The following is a 21,731-nucleotide window of genomic DNA, read 5'->3' as shown; positions in this document are numbered from 1 at the left end:
GCAGGCAGATCTCTGTGAGTTCGAGACCAGCCTGGTCTACAGAGCTAGTTCCAGGACAGGCTCCAAAGACACAGAGAAACCCTGTCTCGAAAAAAAAAAAAAAAAAAAAAAAAAAAAACTTGAATGAGTAGTGGCATCAGGTGAGCATGGTGAGTGAGCAGTGGGGAATGCTACTAAGTTCTGCATTTTAGAATTTCAACACCGGACTCGTCTGTTATGAGAGAGAAAGGGAATAGAAATGGCTGAGGCACTACAATAGTAAGGTCAGGACTTTAAAAGTGGCTGCAAGCTGTTCTGAAATAAAAAGCTTTGTAGAAGCATTTGTAGAAATCATCTGGCTTTGAAACTTCATTGTTGAGAGGCGAAATGAACACTGAGTAGTCAGGAAGAGCAGACTTCTAAAGTCAATGCTTTTTATTGCTATAAAGCGCACAGTAGACTGAAAAAAGGGGAACTAAGAACGAAGGAGCAAGGACTTTAAAAGGCGATCTCTACAAATGTTTAAGGGGCTGTTACACATTGCTAATAAGCTAAGGAATAGGCATGCATGCTGTGTGTAACAGTGTTGAAATAAGAGCGGCGGAGCTGCGTCCCCAGCACCCGGCCGCCCACATGGCTAGCTTAGCTTATGCCCCGAAATAATTACACGGAAACTGTATTCTTTTAATCACTGCCTGACCCATTAGTTCCAGCCTCTTATTGGCTAGCTCTTACATATTGATCTAACCCATTTCTATTATTCTGTGTAGTGCACAAGCTGGCTTACCAGGAATGATCTTAGCCTGCGTCTGTCTGGAGTGCGGGAACCATGGCGACTCCCTGACTCAGCTTCTTTCTCCCAGCATCCTGTTCTGTTTTCTCTGCCTACCTAAGGGTTGGCCTATGAAATGGGCCTAGGCAGTTTCTTTATTAATAAGAAATCATTCCCACATCATAACAGGACCATGTAGGTCTTTAGATGTCTCTGGTCATTTCTTGGAGATAGTAATGGGCTGAAATGATGGGGTGTGTTGCTGCAAAAATACACTGCACACACCTGAAAGGGGAAGAGATAGTTTATTCTGGAGCCAATTATCAGTGACCGTGACCTGGAAACACATATTCAGGATTCCCAAAATACTGTATTACAGTAGGTTAACCAGTTAATGAAGTTCTTATAGTAACAGAGCAAAGGAAGTCATTAATTAAAACCCTTTTCAAACACATAGGTAGGTGGGCTACAGCTAAACAGAGCATTCTTTCTATAGTCCTCAGATGCAATTCCACGACAGTCTTCACTTTTGAGTTAGTGGAAGTTAGGAGTCTGCTCATGTATTCCACATGATTACCCACTAGTTACCTATTAACTCACCCAAAACAGAAGGAAATAAATGGCAATTCACGGGGACAAGAGTTCCCAAGATACCTTCCATCCCTCCGAAAACACAGCATCACACTGGCATCAACATCTTCATCATTTTACTTGCCCTGATAAAATGTCCAATGTAGACGTAGCTTCTTTGGGGGAAAAGTAACTCATAGATATTACACAAAAATACCGTAATCAAAAATATATATAAAAAATATCAAGTACAAAATTAACATATTTCTTAATTTTTTTTAGATCTCTCTTTGAGTCTCTCTCTACTTCCTATCTCATGCAACGTCACCACTTCTCAGTCATGTGGCTTGTTGATTCCAAGATGTGCTTAACTGAATTGCTAAGGGGAACTTAAGATTTACAGGACAACTGCTACTCACAAGACACTTCTTAAAAGTTTACTCAACAGTGTAATCAATGGTGAATTTTATCACTACTAAACATACTAAGAAAGATGGGAAAAACCTGACCTATCCAGCAATGTGATAAAATGGGCACCAAGTTTGCCATAAACTGTAGGTTATAAATAAAATTCCAGAGGAATTTTTACTCTTTCTCAATGGAGAAATTCTAGTTTTCCTACCAGTTAATATAAAAGAGATTTTTCTCCAGCTTTGATCATCAAATAAAAACAAATTACATAAAACTTAGGTAGACATTATGAGATTGTTTGCTCGTTCTGTTATTTTGAAATAGAGCCTTGCTCTGTAGACCTGACTAGATTAGTACACACTGAACCATGTAATTTAAGCTAGCTGTAAACATGGGGTAGTTCTCAAACTTTAGCCTCCTAAATGCTTAGGGTTACAGGCATGAGCAACCATGCCATGCCCAATTTAATTGATTTTAATGATGAATGGAAAGGCATCATGGTTTTATTAAAGAAAGTTGTCAAGAGTAGCAAATATTTATATAGAAAATAAGAGAGTTCTTTATCTCTTTGATGTGTGTATGCACACACGTGCATGCTCATGGTTAGCATTCGAAGGACAGTTGACTAACTTTCTCATCCAATGAATAGAGATGTTATGTAGAATATAATATAATAGAAACTATGACAGTGTCTGTCGTGAAGTTGGATGTGATTAATTCTATTTCCTCCAATTTTCAGATTATAATAAAACCAATTTTTATCATCCATACTTAATACAATCGCCACTAAACATTCCTAATGAAAGCTGTTAGTGTAAATTTGGTAGCATTTACAATCAAACACATCCTGGGTGCAAGCAGATAACTAGCATGGTGTCTTTTCTATCATATATTTATTATAATTATCTTTATCAAAACTTTTAACCCTGGGTCTGAAAGATGACAAAGTGAGTAAAGATGGTGACCGCCAACACTGATGACCTGAGTTCCATCCCCAAGCACCACAGGGTAGAAGAAGAGAATTGACTCCCATAGGTAGCCCCATCCTCCCAACACAAATTGTGGTACACACACACACACACACACACACACACACACACAAAATGTTTTTACAAAGGATTCAAAATGCCCTTTATTCCCAATTGTCTTAGTCCTCATACGGAAATCAGTACAAGTTTGTGAAAGAAATTGCATGAATGGTTTCTTGAAATTTTTAACATACAGAAATCACTTAGTAAGTATTGAAGAATCTGTAATTTTCTTGAAAATTACCTTTTGTTTTTAAATAAAGTCAAACAAGATGATAAATATTGATACCTCTGGCTATGTAGTAGGAAATGAGCTTACTGTTTATATCCAGAAAACAGTGCTTGTCCACAACATAGAATTGCTTGAAGAAAATTCAAAACAACACATATCTGAAATTTTTTGAGATATTTTTCTGTACCAGCACTCCTTTTATCATGTTCCTCGTCTAAGATTTCAGCAAGCACTTCTTAATATTTGTGCATTTAACAAAACAACACTATTCATAATATTATTAAGTCTACAAATCTAATGGAGTCAGAGCTTAAAAGTTATCTTTTATAATTTAATCAATGTTTACCCACAGTAAGAAATGTTAATTAATGTTTTCAATAAATGTTAGATGAAGGTGAGTCAATTACTTATTTCCATTCTTGTTATTTTTAAATCCTTGCATTTCTGCAGATCTTTGCTTACTTTAAATTGGACCTACACTTATCTGCTAATTGATTTTAAGAAAACACATCATGTTCTCCTGGATATAAAAGAACAAATGATTGTCTTTATTCTACTATATTTTTGACAATTATTTTAAATTTGTATTTGAGTACTTGATGTGCTAACATTTAAGTGCAACATAACTTTCTTACATTATTTGTTCCTTGTTCTTTCTTTTAATTAATATTCATACTGATAATTCTGGCACTTCTCCTGCCTTTAAAAGGAAAGCCACATTTTTAGTTTGTAAACAGAATGTTGTTATTGTATAGCAGTTATTACTGATTCTAAACAGAAAGTCATGACATGTATTTTCATTATGGAACCCTCATATTACAGATATTTTTCAGATTTATGAAGACAGAATAAAAATATTAAAAAATTTTTTGTAACTCAAATATAATTTCATCATTGCACCCTCTCTTCCCTCCCTCCAACTATTTCCACCCACTCCTCTTAAATTCCTGACATAATTTTCAATTGTTATTGCTCTCTCTTGCTCTTTTTATACCTATATATCATATTGTATAATGTATGCACATATACATATGAAGATAGATATGTGTACTTATAGTGTGTAAACACAGCATGTTTAGTCTCTCTAGTTTTACTTATACATATAATTGATTTCAAGACTCACCAGTTTGTATTAGATAAACAATCAAGAAGCTTATCCCTTGAGATGATTAATTCTCCTTCTCTCAGCATTCCTTAGTTGCCTGTAAGTATAGGGTTTTGTGGTATTTGTTTAGGGGTAGAGTAGGGTGTTGTGAGAATTCCCTCTTTTACATTAGCATATCTTTAGGTGTTTTACCTTTTTGAGTCTTGTTTAGGCAGCCATATTGTTGAAGAAGCATGGTTGCAGCAAAATATATTTAAAGTGATTATAGTTTTAGGAAAATGCTTGCTTCAAAACATATAACTGAAAAGATAGATCATGGAAGGCACGATGAGACTAATGTGAGATGAAAAATTAGGAGGTTAGCTTGTAGGGCAACTGTGTGGAAGAAGAGGTTTTCAGCTTAAAATTGAAGGACAGAATTGAACTAGGAATGTGGAGAGGCCAGAAGAAAGAGTATTATTGGAGAAGTGTATCTAAGTAGGAGCTCATGAAAGATTTTGGGAGTCAATGACCATTGAAGAGAACAGAGCTCATGACTCCTGTGAACTTGCTGCATGATTTAACTAAGAGGAATAAAGGTAAAATAGGTAAAGTGAGAGATATCAAGATGTTGATTAGGGCAAGATCACAATATGGGTAGCCAGTCCTACAAAGGGAAACTCCTAGACGTGCATAGATACACAGAAAGAGATTTCTCATCTGTATCTCATAGTTTTGACACTTTGGTAGATACAGGGAGGGCTCTGTAATATTTACACTTGTAAAAGATTGGCCTGGGTATCAGGTGGTTACCTAGCTAGGGTTGTTTTCAAGTGTTTGGCATTGGCGTGGTCAACGTTTTTTGCATGGCACAAGTTTTAGAAACAGAGTCTATCAACTGTCTTCTTTTCTTTTTTTGTATTTTTTTTATTTTTATTTTTATTTTTTTAAAAATTTCCACCTCCTCCCAGCCTCCCATTTCCCTCTCCCTCCTCCCACTCCTCTCCCCCTCCCCCACTCCTTTCCATCAATTTGCGTGCAAAATTAGAGAAGTCATTGTTTTTTACCGCAGCGTAGTACTTTATTGTATAGATATTCCACACTTTCTTCATCCATTCTTCCATTGAAGGACATCTAGGTTGTTTCCATGTTCTGGCTATTACAAATAATGCTGCTATAAACATACTTGAGCATATACTTTTGTTGCCTTATTTTCTATCTAGATCACCTTTTCCTTTTGTGTGTCTGTGGGGATAGGGATTGAATTCAAGGCCTTACACAAACTATGCAAATGGTCTACAACTGACTTATACCTGCAACATACTAAACTGGGTTTTTCTTTTCTCACTATTCACCAGTTCAGGGAACTGATTTATATTTTAGGTTTCCTAATTGAGCAAATAAAAGTGAAGTAATTAATAAGAATTTTATGTAGGTTCCATGTATCCTTCATTATAATTGATTGACCTGTTCTCAGACAAATTACTTCAGTGTTATTGCCAACATCTAACATTGAATTTTGGTATTTAAAAATATTTAATTTCTTTTCCATAGTACACTGACTTTGAGTTACTGTGGCAGAGCTTGTAGGTGAGGGACAGGATATTAACTAAATTAGAGAAAGGGAAAATGATAGTCGCGTTCTCTAAAGCCTTCAGAGGAAGGTCAATGACCATTCTGACAGCAATCATTGGCAAGCACAGATCTAGCAACTCTGCCTTCAATATACTTTATTATATCCATGCCATAGAGAAAATAAAGGTCTCAGTTTATGGTATTTAAAAAATTGTATGAATCCAAGTTTGTTAATTTGACTGCTCACATCAATAGGCAATTAAGTTGTGTTAGAACTAAAAAAGATGTAACCTACTTTTGAGAAAAGCAAAAACTTCCAATTAACATATAAAAACATCCCGTCCATAGAGAAAGTATACTGTTTATTGCTCTAAATTATTCAGAAGTTTTCACACAATTTGTTGTAAACATAAGACAAAAAGAAGATTCTAGAACTATTATTTATGTGCTTTTGATTGAACTGTATTTTTCCTTCCCTTTGTGTCTATGACGGTTACAATGAAGAATGGGTAGAATAATGTGTCAGGATGATACTTGGATAGTAATGCAAGGATACACTTGAATAATGCTGAAACAGTTACATGGAACTATTATACTGTCAGCACTATCAGGAATTAATGGTTTTGCAAAGAGGGGGTCACCATGATCTCTGGCCTCTCAAGGTTCTCAGGATTTTTTTTTTCCTAAGATAAGACAACTAACAAGAATCAAACAAAATAACAGTGTGCCATAAATATTTAGATTGTGCATATAAAAAGGGATAAAGAGTCATTGAAGCCCACAGTTCAGCTAAAGTTCCTTCAGAAAATACTCCTATAAATTAGCCTGTAACATCTCCCTATTTTGCATTACTTCTTTCAACTCAGTAGGCAATTTTCTATGGGCCATTCAAGCTCTTTGTGTAGGTCACTTATACATGGTAGGCACTATGTTGATTTTCCTACTTGATCAAAGACATTTTTGAGACAGTCTGACTGTATAGACCAGGCTGCCCTGGAAGTCACAAAGATCTGTTTACTTTTGCGGGGATTAAAGACATATGTCGTAGAATATTTTATCACATTGCGAACCTCAAGATTGTGGTATTTACTGGAAAAACTTGTTTCTAGTTGTGGTATATAGCATGCATGATAAAAAAACAGAGTCAGATATTGGGTCCAACCTAAATATCAGAACAGCAAAAGCAACCAAACCACTATATATCTCTTACCCCTTTAAAATCTTCAGACTGAACTAAAGTAAGCTCCTGTCTCATCTGGCCTTATATCCCTCTCTAGTGCTGGGAATAAAGGTGTGCACCACCACGACCCAGCCTCTATGACTAACTGGTATGGTTGCTGGGATTAAAGGTATCTACAACCCCTGCCTGACCTATATGGATGACTGGTGTGGTTGCTTTGCACTGACCATCAGGCAAGCTTTATTTATTAAAATACAAATTAAATATCACTACATTTCACTTTTGGTCTAAAATAAAAAAAGACTATACCTAACATAAGAAAAACTATACTCAGTGAGTATAATAACTATATACAGGTAATAAATACATTACCAATATCTAGTCCATTTGCATTTGATAAATTCAGAGAGAATATTCCATAGCTATCCTATTTTGGTGAGTCCAAAATCTTGTAACTAATTTACTTCATGCTATTATAACTTGATTTCTACATCTGGTAAAAGAGGAAAACTATAACTATAAATATCTAGTCTTTACCTCAGGGACCAAAGAAGGAAATAATAATAACTGAGTAAGCAGGAAGTTTGTGCAAGCAACTTTCAAAATAATGTGAGAAATGAAAGAAACAGCTGACTGCCTAGGCAGTCACCCAAAGTTCCTCTGCAATGTTGGGGCATCCATCTTTGGCCTATAGAACTAGAATATCTGACAGACTTTTCTATGAAGCAGGGTTTTTCAAGGATTCTCCCACCTTATCTTGGCAAGGTTTGGCAGTCATTTTCTTTTGTGTTCTGCTTGTCCCGTTGGAACAGCATACTTCCAGTAGTTGTGGCAAGGACATTTTCTTCCCAGTGGCTTACATTTGCCACAAAGAAAGTAAACTCCATGTGGAGTTTCTATGATTCCCATCATCTTCTCTGAAGTAGATTGTTGCAGACAGGAGCAGACATGAATCATTGTCATAAAAAAGGACCGAAATAACCAATGTTATTAAAACATCTTAAATGCCATATTATGTCAGTCTATGATGGAGGAAGGTCATTGGTTAATTAATAAAGAAACTGCTTGGCCCTGGTAGGTTAGAACATAGGTGGGTGGAGTAAACAGAACAGAATGCTGGGAGGAAGGGAAGTGAGCTGAGACAACATGCAGCTGCTCCCCAGGGCAAACGCAATGAAGCAAGCTGGCAGGTCAGACATGCTGAATCTTTCCTGGTAAGACTGGTGCTACACAGATTATTAGAGATGGGTTAAGGCAAGATGTAAGAATTAGCCATTAAGAGGCTGGAACTAATGGGCCAAGCAGTGTTGGGCGCCATTCTGTTCAAGGAGCTTCGGGTTGTGTTCCTACCACCCAGCTCCTGGCCTCCTGGCTAGCTTATGCCCTGAAATAATTACACAGAAACTGTGTTCTTTTAAACATTGCTTGGCCCATTAGCTCTAGCCCTTACTGGCTAATTCTCATATCTTGCTTTAACCCATCTCTAATAATCTGTGTAGCACCAGTCTTACCAGGAAAGATTCAGCATGTCTGACCTGCCAGCTTGCTTCATCACATCTGCCCTGGAGAGAGAGACATGGCATCTGTCTGAGGCGTCTGTCTGAGGCTTCTGCCTCACTTCCTCTTCCTCCCAGCATTCTGTTCTGTTTATTCCACCCACCTAAAGGCTATCAAATGGGCCAAGGCAGTTTCTTTATTAGCCAATGACCTTCCTCCATCAAATCTATGAAATGTTTGAAGATGACCTCTCTATCTAAAATATATCTTTGTTTGACCTTGAAAGCAAATGACTGTAAGTTGGATTTAAATAGGTGATTAACTACTAACTTGGATTTATTATTCTAAACAGCTAGTAATACTAATTTTCAAGGATGAAAATTTTGCATCAGATTGTTAAATGAGTTGTACCAAAACAATACACTGAACAAAAATAGAAAGGCATGTACAGTATGTTTTAACACAATTAATCTCAAATTTGTATCAATATACAAAATTTGTATACAATGTACAGAAGTCCATTCAATGTAAAACATTTATTATTAGTTGTTGCTTTCTAGAAGTAGTTCAATAATCTACCTTTTATCTTATCACATGTATATTCTCACATTTTTCTTTTCAAAATAGATTCAGTAATCTATTATTTTATTCTATCATATCTATATCCACTTTTTTCTTTTCAAAACAAGATCCTTGAATCTAATTTCCTTTCTTTAGCTTTTCCCTCTGATTATTACCAATAAAAACTTGTAACCAACACCCCTAAACAAAGACAAATATCCATAACCCATTGGATGATGTAAAACTACCCGCTCAACCTCTTGGGAATGTGGGCATCATATTCTTAATTTTATTTTCTGCTATCTGGGTGGTGACGGTATCTTTAGGGGATCCTGAAATGAAAATTTGGGTTAATTATCAAGTTCTGGAAGAGGTGGCTGTATTATTCATTGTCCAGTCTCTGTATAATGGGAAAGTGCAGGACTGGTCGCAAGTTCTGGCTACAGTAGTCTGTTACGCTGAATCATCTCAGCTAGTCACCTGAAAATTGTTCTGAGCAATTTGCAGTCTACATCATGTACATGAAGCTAAATAAAACCTTTTTCTAAAATTAGTACTCTATATGACCATTAACATCATGACAAAATACACACACACACACACATATATATATATGCTAATCTTATAAAATTTATAAGATTAAATGGCCCTACATTGGGTGTCAATGGTAGTATGATTTGTAAGAACCCAGAGTAAGACATTGGGGTTCGACTTAAAGATCAGAAAAGCAAAAGCAGCCAAGACACTAGAAAGCTATTACCGCTTTAAAATCTCCAGACTGAAAGAGGGGAAGTTCCTGTCTCATTCAAACATTATATTCCCCTCTGGTGCTGGGATTAAAGGTGTGCACCCCCACCGCCCAGCCTTTATGAATAACTAGTATAATTTCTAAGATGTAAAGTATTCACAACCTGGCCTCTATGGCTACCTAGTGTGGCTTCTTTGCACTGACCTTCATGTAAGCTGTATTTACTAAAATACAAATAAAATATCACTACAGTGATGTGAATCAGCCCTTGCACACACTTTTGATCCGAGAGCTTTCTGCTTGAATATTGTAAACAGGATTAAATGAGGTCAACTATAGGACAAGAGGTGGAGCATCAGCCAGTTGCCAGGAAGTGAACAAGAAAATCATAGAGAGTAAGAGGAAGTCAAGAGGATGGATAGAGAGATGCACAGGAAGTAGAAGAGAGGGATATTCAGTTTCATGTTTTTTTTCTTTTTTTAGTTTGAGATATCAGATGAGAAATATAGTTTTGGATAGATATCAGTGCATGGAGAAAGGTCAACTGGGTGCTTTCTCTGCCTCTCTCAGCTAGAAGGCATTCACCCTGGCATATGACTTGAGGGTTTTACTGGTAAAAATCAAATGTTCACATTTAGTCAAAACAACACTTGGTTTTCTATTTTGCCTTTAATTTGCCACTGTTCTATCACTTCAGACTGGAAAATGTCATCTTATGGGTCATACATGAGCTTATGAATTTTTATTTCTGAAGAATAGCTATTTTCATATTCATATATTGAGTAATACAAATTCTAAAATTGTTTTTGTTGTTCTTATTTCCTTAAACTTTTAGTGTCTATGAATTAAAAATAACATAATCCTCAATTTGTGTTTAGAAAACAGACTTATAGAGTAGAGAACATAAAAGTAACATTTCACACTGACTACAATGATAAAAATTTTAAAATTTAAAAAAATCAAGCATTTACAAGAATATGAACCAAATGAATCTATTATAAATTATTGGCAGAAATACAAAACTATACAAATACTTGGAAAAATGTTGGCATTATCTCCTAAAATTAGATATTCACAGTGCATAATTTTAAATAACAAATTAATTATAGCAAGAGAGTAATGGGTGGTGCAATGATAATAGTGATTCACACACTAAGGGTTATAATTAATCCCATTGTGTGCACTGAGTCCAGACTCTTAGAATTCAGGTGGCTGAGTACCCAATAGTGGGCATTCAGTCTGGCAAAAGTCCAGGGGCATTGGGTAGGTGTATTTTTGTTTGATATAGTATTCTTTTAGTGTTATCTTTGTTTTATAAAATTTTACCAGTGAATAGTTGCTAACCTAATAAAACAAAACATGGGGGAAGAAATAATGATTATTTGCCAGAGGTATATCCAAGTAGCAGTTTTTCAGTTATAGCCAGGAAGGGGAAATGGGAGATGTATCAAAGACCTTGTGTTCTGGTTTTGTACATTTGAAGGAAAATGTGGTCCATCCAGGTACACAGGAAAGATGTAACATTGTTCTTAATACAATTCAAATATAATAATCCATGTACTTATTTTGTTTTGTATTTTTTCCAAGACAGGGTTTCGCTGTGTAGCTTTGGAGCCTGTCCTGAAACTCACCCTGTAGACCAGGCTGGCCTTGATCTCACAGAAATCTGCCTGTTTCTGCTTCCCGAGTGCTGAGAATAATGGCATGTGCCACCACCACCCAGCCATGATCCATGTTCTTTTCTAGGAAATATTACACAGTTGTAAGTTGTTACCCCACCTTTAAGTCAACATAAGCAACATAGTACAAAACAACTTTGTTTTCTGAGACTAGAATTATAAAAGGAGTATAAATATGTAGAATTATTAACTACAAATAATTCTCTGGTGTACAACAGGATGCACTAGTTAAGAGTCCATGCTATTCTTCCAAGGGACTGAATCAGGTAGGTAACTCACAACTCCAGCTCCAGGAGATACGTAATCATCTTCTGGCCTATGGAAGAACTTTCACACAGAGAGATTAAAAATGACATATTTTTATAAAAAAAAGAAGAAGGTCCATAAGTTTTAAAATAAATGTTTCACACATAGTCATTTAAAAAAGAGAGATGTCCTTAAGAAGTAGACAGGTTTCTAAGCATGACAGACTTGAACATCCAAGGTTGGGTACTGCACTAGATCTTGCACATTTTCCCTGTAATTGTCACAACAATTTCATTCAACGTATGGAGAAACAGAGGCCAAGATGCTTTGAGCAAGTTTTCTAAGGTACTACAAAGTGACTGTGCTGCAGCTCTGGACTTAGACTCAACTAAATCTCAACTCCTATTTCTTTCCTCTGAAGTAGACCCTAATTGGTAAATCACCCTGCTGAGTGAAAGCACCATTAGTTTCTGAGTTCTTTCCAGTTTCTTATTCCCCCCTTCCTCCTAGCTGCTTCTTCTGCAGAGAATACGTGACCCCATCAATAGCTTTACTGTCTGCAGCACTGGCAAGTGACCCATTGGTCTGTCCCATGACCAATTGGGCATCGAACAGTGCGAAAGCAAAGCCCTCCAAAACCTGGGAGAGTCACACTGTGGACTCCTCCTGCATGCTGGTGGGTACAAATCTAAATGGGTTCTGTGACCGTTCCTTACAACTATGAGGTAATGAAAGGAAGGCAGCTCCATGACCCCTACACTTAAGTAAAAGTAGTGATGTCCATAACAGGTTAATAGCGAGTATTCAGTGTTATCCTTGATAGGGCATCATTTTAAGCCTTGCTAGCTGTGCAGCTTTTAGCAATTTACATTATCCCCTTTAATATTCATATTTGAAATCCATAAATATGTTTTATTTTACTGGAATGACCAAAGGTTCTCATTGAGACTTCATGAAAGCATATTTAATTTTTTTTGGCAAAAAATGTCCATTAAGCGTTGTTGAGAAAGGACAACACATGATTTTCTTCCTTTGACACATTGAAATGAGACAGCAATTGTCCTTAGAGACTTGATTCTCTTGAATTTTGTTTGCTCCATGCTCTTATTAAATTTCTGACAAAATAGCCTTCTCTAGTTTCTTCACCACCTGTATATGGTGTAGAAAATTAGATGTAGAGAAGTCTTTTTTTCCCAAGTCTTACTTCAATGTTCACTGTGATGTGGGATTTCCCTCTGCATGCTGTGATTACCACCGATTAATAAAGAAACTGCTTTGGACCTATAACATGGTATAACTTAGTTAGGCAGGTAAAACTAAACTGAATGCTGGGAGAAAGGAGGCAGACTCAGGAGAAGCCATGAAGCCTCCACTGGAGACAGATATGCTGAAGCTTTTCTGATAGGCCATGACTTCGTGGTGATGCAGAAAAATTAAGATGTAAGAGTTAGCTAATAAAAAGCTAGAGCTAATGGGCCAAGCAGCATTTTAATGAAAAGAAATCCTCTGGAGTCTTTCATGGAGTTGAAGAATATATAGTTAGAGTTAGTTTTCCTTAGTTATGATAAAAGATAGATATAAATATTATAACTGTAATCTTGTTTAATACCTGTTTTGATACATGTAATTTTACTATGTTAAAGTTAAAACCTTCCTTTTTATTTAAACAGAAAAGGGGAGGTGATGTGGGATTCCCCTCTGTATGCTGTGAATATCATGGTTACTAAAGGAACTATTTTGAGTCTATATCAGAGCTATAGATAACAGAGCTAGGTGGGGAAAACTAAACTGAATGCTGAGGGAAAGAAGGGAAGAGTCAGGAGACGCCATGTAGTCCAGCTGGAGATAGATGCCAGAATGTTTTCTGGTAAGCCACCGTCTCTTGGTGATACACATATTAATAGAAATGGGTTAAATAATATAGTTTTTATGTGATTATTTTAGGGCTGAGCAGTCAGGAACCAACAGGAGGCCCCTCCTACAGCACCATTGCTAGCCTCTTTATAATTTTAAGATATGTTTAAATATTCAAATCTCTGCTATAATCTCATTCTACCACATAGTGAGTAGTAGGAGATTCTTTAAGAACAAATTTATCTTCACATACAAGTTAGAACCCATTGTTTCACAAACAGCAGTCTCTTTCAGAAAATATAAGCTCAATGAACAATTACTGATGAGTAAATTCATGTAATTTATCTGCAAAATCAAACATTGGTTATTGTAAGCAAAGCTGGATAGAAGTAATATTGAATGCCATACTTTTGGGACTATATAAAACAAAATGTTTTTGAATCTAGTAAAAGCTGGTTGATAGTGGCACACACCTTTAATCCCAGGAGGCAGAGGCAAGCAAATCTCTGATTGTGAGGCCAACCTGGTCTACAAAGTGAGGTCCAGGACAACCAGGGCTACAGAGAGAAACCCTGTCTCAGAAAGGAAAAAAAAAGAATTTAGTAAATATAACTTTGTGAAATCAATGGTAAGTTCTATAAGCAAAATAAATACACCAAAGATGGATGCTAAAAAGAAATTCCACACTAGCTCAGAAGTGAGTATAATAAAGGGTTATTTATTTAGGGGTAGAGTCACAAATCATAGTCCTCTGGTCGAATGGGGAACAGCAACCAAATCCGGCAGCTGGAAGAGAAAGCCAAGGCATGCATTGCATTGACATATATAAGAGGCCACACCCAAGTGGGCAGGTAACTTAAAGGCTACTGGCTAGAGAAATTCCTACAGCAATACACCGAAGAAAGATCTCACAATTTTTTTTATTGATTTAAAGAGTAGCCATATCTTTCTAGAAAATGATTTTACAGTAAAAGCCTACACCATAAAGGAATGGGGATCAGGTTCTTTGGATCCTGTTTGTTTTCTGATAATTAGGTCAGCATTGTTAAAGGATGCACACAGCTGGAAACTCATTATAAACTTACCCTCTGGGGAACAATGAAGATGATATATATCACTGAAAAATACATACCTATGATAAAATTTAAATCCTTCGAAATAGCTATGTAAGCTTAATTAAGATAATGGTCCATTTTCCTAATAGATGACTATAACCTAGGATTGATTTTCTAATCAGCAATTCAGAGTATATTTTTAAAAAATACACTGTTCTTTAGACTCTCGTGTTTATTATTGTTAGAGAACCAAGAAAATGTTACACATTGAAGTTTGTGACTGATATGAAGTATGAGAACATAGGCTGTTCCTTATATAAATTTCAAAGATTTGGTCCCTTTGGAAATAAAAGTAAATGTCATCTTCCTTAAAAATATAAGACGATAGAGTGCTCACCTTACCCACTTATCAAGTGAAGAAATTTTGTTCAAATAGTTTTCTTGTTTGCCCTTTATTAGTTTAATTGTGTTTTAAGAGTTATTTTAATGCCCCTCTCCCACCACACTTGTAACAGGATGCAGGAAGTCAGGCATTTCAATAGATTTTAATTTCTTAAAATCATACTGTCTTGGGACTTTTCATAGAGGTCCATGTGGATAGGTGAGTCTCTGTCAAGCATTTTTATCTAAGGGAAGCACACTGTTTCCCATGTAATTATTTTTGACTCCTTATTCTTTCCTGATGGACTACTTTAGATTCATTTGGAACTTTGTGATTGAAAAAGAATTATAATTTAGATAATTTACTATTGTGAAAACATTTTGTGACAAAGACTAGGAATGTCTTTGCTATAAACAGCTGTTTATCTTTTAATAAAGTGTGTTTATTATAGAATGTGTTATTCAAGAGGAAACACAATCAATTTACCTATGTAATGCTTCCTTTGATACACTTATCCTGCTGGGATCTTTCTGTAAGTGTATTCTCTGTTTGTTGTAGTAGGAGCGGTGGGTCTGTGTCCCCGGCACCCAGCCGCCCACATGGCTAGCTCTAGCTTATGCCCCGAAATAATTACACGGAAACTGTATTCTTTTAAACACTGGTTGGCCCATTATATCTAGCCTTTTTTCGGCTAACTCTCCCACCTGGACTAGCCCATTTCTAATAATCTGTTTAGCCCACGAGCTGGCTTACCAGAGAAGATCTTAACCTGCGTCTGTCTGGACTGGGAGAATCATGGTGACTCACTGACTCAGCTTCTTTCTCCCAGCATTCTGTTCTGTTTACTCCACCCACCTATGTTTTAATCTATGAGGGCCAAGCAGTTTCTTTATTGCCTAACCAATGAAATCAACAGATTGATATGACACTCCCCCATCATCTGTTTGTTTCTTTGTTTGTTTAGTTTGTTTTTATTGCTGTTAAGACAGCATTTTTTTTCTGGTTTCATCCATTTGCCTACAAATTTCAAGATGGCATTGTGTTTGACCCCTGAGTAGTATTCCATTATCTGAAGCAGATGGTGAAATTGCCATAGTTCAAGTACTAAAATTCATTCTGTAGCAGTGTATTTTTATTCACCAAACCTCCTGGTTTTGCACAATAACAGATTGAATCTATAGATTGGTTCATCAGCGATATTTAAATATTTAGTATGCATTGAAGCATTAAAATATACATTATTGTGATATTATGTCAGTTATTAGAGAAAAATGATCTTTTTTGTTCTTGTTTCATCCTAGGCTACTAGGTTACTCATGCTGACCTTGGGTGACTGCATTCAAACCATTTGCTGCTTCACCCACCAAAATAGCCAGAACTTCAAGCACATGCAACTAAACCAAAATGCTACATTTTTTTTGACATAAATCAACTCACAGATTTATTTCATTACCTTTTGATGTCCAAAGGTATTCTGTCTGCCTAGGAAGATGGGTGGGTGTATGTAGAAATAGGAAGATGTTAAGTAGGTGAATGATAGGTATGTAGACAGGAAGATAATAGATACATGCATGGAGAGATAATAGATAAAAAGACAGAAATATGATCAAGAATGACAGTAGACAAAATTTTACACATTATTTGTGTATGAATTTATCATCATACTTTTCTTGCTTCCCTTACTTATTCCTCCTTTCTTTATTCCTCAAGAAATGAAAAAAACTTCATTTTTGAGAAGATTTATATAAAATATTTTGAACTTCAAAATTAGACACCAGGAACCATAGATCCTAACATCATCTAATTACCCTAAAGAGAAAGACACTGGATTACCTATTTCCTACTGAGAAGTAATTAGGATCAAAGCTATTTTTGTCATTCTTGAATTTATTTTCAGTACTAAATATTTTTAAAACATGTTGAACATGGCTAGAATTTCAAAATGATATAATTCTATTATCTCAAGAAATAATTTTAAAATGCAACAAATAAATATTTTGTTGAAGTATTAATGCCTCCTGAGCAAATTACATCCATATACAAAAAATCAATAAAATTTCATAATGGGTCAAGAGTTTTCAGTGTCTTAATATAATGGATAAATTGTAAACAGGCTCTCATATCCAGATGATCACATGATGAAATGGAATGATTTTAATTCAATGCTGAGAAAATTCAATAATATTAAGGCGAGTATACATTGTAGTTGTCTAGGATAGTCTGCTTGTACTTCTTATTATCTATAATAATTTCTTTGACTCTCAAGAGTATCCTTATTTGAATTCACAGGTGAATGCTTATTTCTACTCAGTCATACAGGCTGGAGTATTGTATGATGATACAGAAAGAATTATAAACAAACATTCCTTATCTGGAGGATTATGAAAAACACCTTAAAAGCTCAAGATCTGTACATGAAATCATTACAAAGTAACTTCTGTGTTTTTAACTGTAACTCTTACATTTTTTATATAGTCAGTAAGCCCCATGGGAATTCAGAGAGGCAATAAAGGAGCAGCATTCATCATAGTTTCCTAGTAAAGAGTACTGTGAGCCTGAAGTCCCATGAACAAGCATAGTGACTAAAGTGACTTTGTTCCACAGCTTTACACCTCACTGGAAAACAGTGAGCACAAAGACATGTTAGAAATAAGAATGCTAGGACTCAGAAACTGTGGTCTGTCAGTCTGTGTCTGCCATTTCCTAAGTTTAAGATTCTGAAAAGACTATGCACTTTGACTTTATTTTCTTCAGTTGTTTAAAGGAAAGAAGTGGATTCATTCATTCATCAGGATTTTTAATGGTAAGAGTATTTTGTATAATACCGTCCACCAGGTCAATGTAAATGACCTGCCAAGTTATTTCCTCTTCTAACTTTTACAACAATCACTATTGTCACGTTTCCAGTGTCATAGTATTGTAGTCAGTTTTGAGATCATGTGTCACTCTGTCAAAAAGAAACAAACAAACAAAAACAATTGTTCGAGGTAACTTACACAAAAGCAACAAACATCTGTTGTGTTAAATTCACTTTTTGACATACCCCTTATTTCATAATTAGATAGAGACCACATTCTATTCATAGAGATAGGGGTGGTACATACTTAATAATAGGAGGGAATTCCTCCAGAAGTTGGCCTTGCATGCTTCCAGAGTAAAATTGGAGGGAACTCCTCCAGGAGAAGTTGGCCTTGCATGCTTCCAGAGTAAAATCGGAGGGAACTCCTCCAGGAGAAGTTGGCCTTGCATGCTTCCAGAGTAAAATTGGAGGGAACTCCTCCAGGAGAAGTTGGCCTTGCATGCTTCCAGAGTAAAATCTTCAATTATGCCACAGGTAGTATTTGAGGCTTGCACTTGCTCAGGGATCCACAATCCTGTGTATGAGTCTCCTTTGCCATTTTACACAAGTGAAGCCAGATCCTCATTTCCAGGACCACCGTGGCTTCAGGAAGACTACTCTTATTCCCAGCGCTCATCACCCAACATGAGGGGGACACCATGCTCCCTGGAGTGCAGGTACAACAATTGAACAGCAAGAGATTCTTGTCAACTCAAAAAAGTTTAGATGTCTCCTGTGAATCCAGTTGGTTCAAAGCTGAAGGCCCACTTTCCTGGGAAGGTTTTTTTCCTTTTCAGGGAGTGGGGAACCTAGCTCTAAACCATCAAAATGGTTTATACATTACTCTTGACTTACACAGCTACTTCTCTCCATTAACTGGAGACGTTACAAACAGATTTAGCTTAAAAACAACCTGATCATGAAAACAGTATCTTAACCCATCAAATACTTATGTACTTTTAAAATGTGGAGGGTTATAAGGAGTGTTATATATTTATCTATAAATAAACTTTGGACTTTCTAATATGGTGAATAAAAAACCAAGATCAAATGCAAGCACTGTTTAAGATGATTCTTAGATATTTTTATCTTCGTCACTTAAAAAAAAAAAGATCTTGTTTTCTGGTAGGCTAGAAGTGCCACCATATATTTAAATCTAGCTGTAAATCACATCTGGCTCCTGCTTTTTGGGATTATTGATACTGATGCTCATGATAATGGTGGTAGGATGTAAGATAAAGAACACTTAAGATTTTGCAAAGAAAATGTTAAACTAAAAGTAACAAAACAAAACTTATAATAGATTTTGAATCATAAATGTTATAATAAAAGCAAATAGTTAAAATTTAATCTGAGCATTGTAATTACTTCACTATTTCATTTGTGCACACAGAACATTTATAACCATTGCTATAAGTGCAGCAGTACAGTACATCTTTTAGTATGGTAAGGCAATGGAAATCCTTTCAAGTATATTCTTAATATTGTTCACTAATAGCTTAGTGATGTTCCTAGCATATCTAAAAGGCCCTGGATTCTAACGATAGCAATGCCATAGATAGATAGATAGATAGATAGATAGATAGATAGATAGATAGATAGATAAATAGACGATAGATAGATAGATAGATAGATAGATAGATAGATAGATAGATAGATAGATAGAAAAATAGAAAGATGGATAGGTAGGTATACAGGCAAAAATAAAATAAATAAATAGTAAAACAAAAGAAAAGAAACAAATGTTAAGAAGATTCTCTGGATGTTCATATAGTTGCATCACATTTTTAAAAATTTTATGACACTTTTTTATTTTATTTTTTATTGATTATATTGAGCTCTACATTTTTCTCTGGTCCTCTCCCTGTATCTCCCCTCCCCTTCAACCATCTCCAGTGGTACATTTATTGAGAAAGTATATAATGTTGGGCTGGTTTTTTTTTAATCTGTAAATGTACTATAAAAGTCAGTAACATGAAATTTCAAGTCAGAGGTCTGAGCATCTAAAAGTTCACTGAAATGGAATAGAACTAGAGTTGCAAATCCATGGCAGAGAATCTTGTTTTTGTTTTTGGTTTGTTTTTGTTTTTTGTTTTTTCTTTTTGCTGTTGTCATTATTTATTCACCGCAATGCAGAATATAAAAGTTGTAAATCTATGTTTTATTTTACTGAATCTTCTTGCCCCTTCAATTTATAAAAACACCTCTAACTTTTAAAATTGACTAAATAGAAGAGAAGTAGAAAGAAGAGAACAATCAAAAATGTATAGAATCATTTTACAATGTGCATAAAAAGTAAGCTGCAGACATTTCAAAGTTTAAATGTAGAAAAGATCAAAATTAGAGTTAATAGGTTAATTTTTCAGGATGTATTTGATTACTTCAAGTCAATAAAAACTAATAACTCTGTGTGTGTGCTTTCAATAATTGTGAGAGGAAAATCAGAGCATAATTCAAAATCTGTGCCTCATCTCATAACTTCTAAAGATTTGTGACCCCTTGCTGAGCCTTTGCAAGAATCAAGAATACAAATAAAAATGAAGGTGTTAGCTCATATTGACATTTGGATCATTTAACCAGTCTCAAAATAACTGAAAAACTAGAGAATTGAGCAAGAAGGTAATGATGGCTCTTGCCATTGCTTTTCATCTTCCTCTTCTTCTTTGCTTCTTTTTCTCTACCTGAAAAGTCAATAGTATCTGAGTAGGTATAATAGTTAAATGAGTGTAGCCTAATTAAATTATTAGGATAGTGAGTAGGCTCTCTTTACTGATAAAATACAAAACTTTCCCCAAACAGAAAAAAGGTAAATATGTACCTATTGTGTTTTAGGGCTACTGACTAAGTTATGTTTCGTTAAAGATGAAGTTTACTTATTTTTCTCATTTTGAGACAAAGTCTCTCCAGCTTCAGCCTTTCTAATGCTAAAATTAGAAGTATGTGACACCATGCCCACTATTTTGTCATACTAATTTAGAAATTAATAACTGGTTTAATGGAATATTCGCTGAATTTTCCAAATAAACTTATGCATAATTTATAAACAGCTACTGAAAGCCTATTCATGACCAGAAGACTAAACTATAACAGAAAAAAATGAGTGTGTTGAACATAAAATTGGCCACTATTAATATTACGATAGGGACTTAGGATCATAAATATTTAATTACCAAGAACAATAGTTTAACAAATATAGGTCAACTATGTTACAAGTGAAATCCTTGCATGTTATAATTTTTAAGGCTAAAACTGATATATTCTGACCATAAAATTGACCATCTTATCAACAGTTTGATTAATGTTCTGTAGAAATAATAAATATTCTTAAAGATTTTTAGTATTTCTGGTTTTGCTTTTGCTTTTAGAGCTCCATCATTGAACACTTGATTGTACTGGTTTTATTATGAAAAGAAAAAAGATACTCCTGTCACAAACATCATTTAAATATTTTGACCAAATATTCTTTGATTTCTATTTATATATTGAATCAATGTGGAAGAAACATTCTTCATATGTCATTTATTGATTAAATTGTATATAGTTTTAAGTACTAATTTCAAATTCATGAGAAATTTTATTTTTGGAGGAAAACATCATAACCAAAGTATGAACTCATTTGTTAGGTACCTCTTGGCATTTTTTAGAAGATTACATTGTCATAGCACCAACACAATCTAAATCTAGGAGGCAGGTGCTCACATGTCCTCCTCCATGCTTATGAAAAACATGGAGGAGGCCATAGTGGCAACTGTCACCATGATTGATTTCGTTGGGATAGAAGATTCACCAGCTGGTTGTAATCAACCTCACAACATGACAACTGGTACATTTAAACTCAAGGTAGCATAAAAGAGAAATGTTTTGAAATGTAAAGATTTGAAATGCAGGAGGCTTTTTTTAAAATACCTTTTCTTCTCGGCAGCACGCTGTAATGTGTAAGTCATGAATTGCCTTTATGCCATAATGTCAAAAGGATACCTTGGAGGTTCCAAAGATAAGAAACATAGTAATAGCTGGGCGGTGTTGGCGCACGCCTTTA

The 21,731-nt window shown here is 35.3% G+C and overlaps 1 protein-coding gene and 1 non-coding gene across 2 annotated transcripts in view; both read left to right on the top strand.

Annotated features, from left to right (window-relative positions):
* Htr2c (5-hydroxytryptamine receptor 2C) overlaps nucleotides 1-21,731 on the top strand; it is a 249,439-nt gene that overhangs the window by 21,796 nt on the left and 205,912 nt on the right. The window lies entirely within an intron of this gene.
* LOC113458496 lies at nucleotides 12,123-12,250 on the top strand. The gene has a single exon (XR_003378868.1). It is a non-coding gene; the product is annotated as a small nucleolar RNA SNORA35 (small nucleolar RNA).

This window comes from Microtus ochrogaster, unplaced genomic scaffold (genome assembly GCF_000317375.1).
Source record: "Microtus ochrogaster isolate Prairie Vole_2 unplaced genomic scaffold, MicOch1.0 UNK34, whole genome shotgun sequence".
In the NCBI taxonomy this organism is placed as follows: Eukaryota; Metazoa; Chordata; class Mammalia; order Rodentia; family Cricetidae; genus Microtus; species Microtus ochrogaster.
Note: the sequence above shows the minus strand (reverse complement) of the source record. Positions and strands in the feature narration are given on the sequence as shown.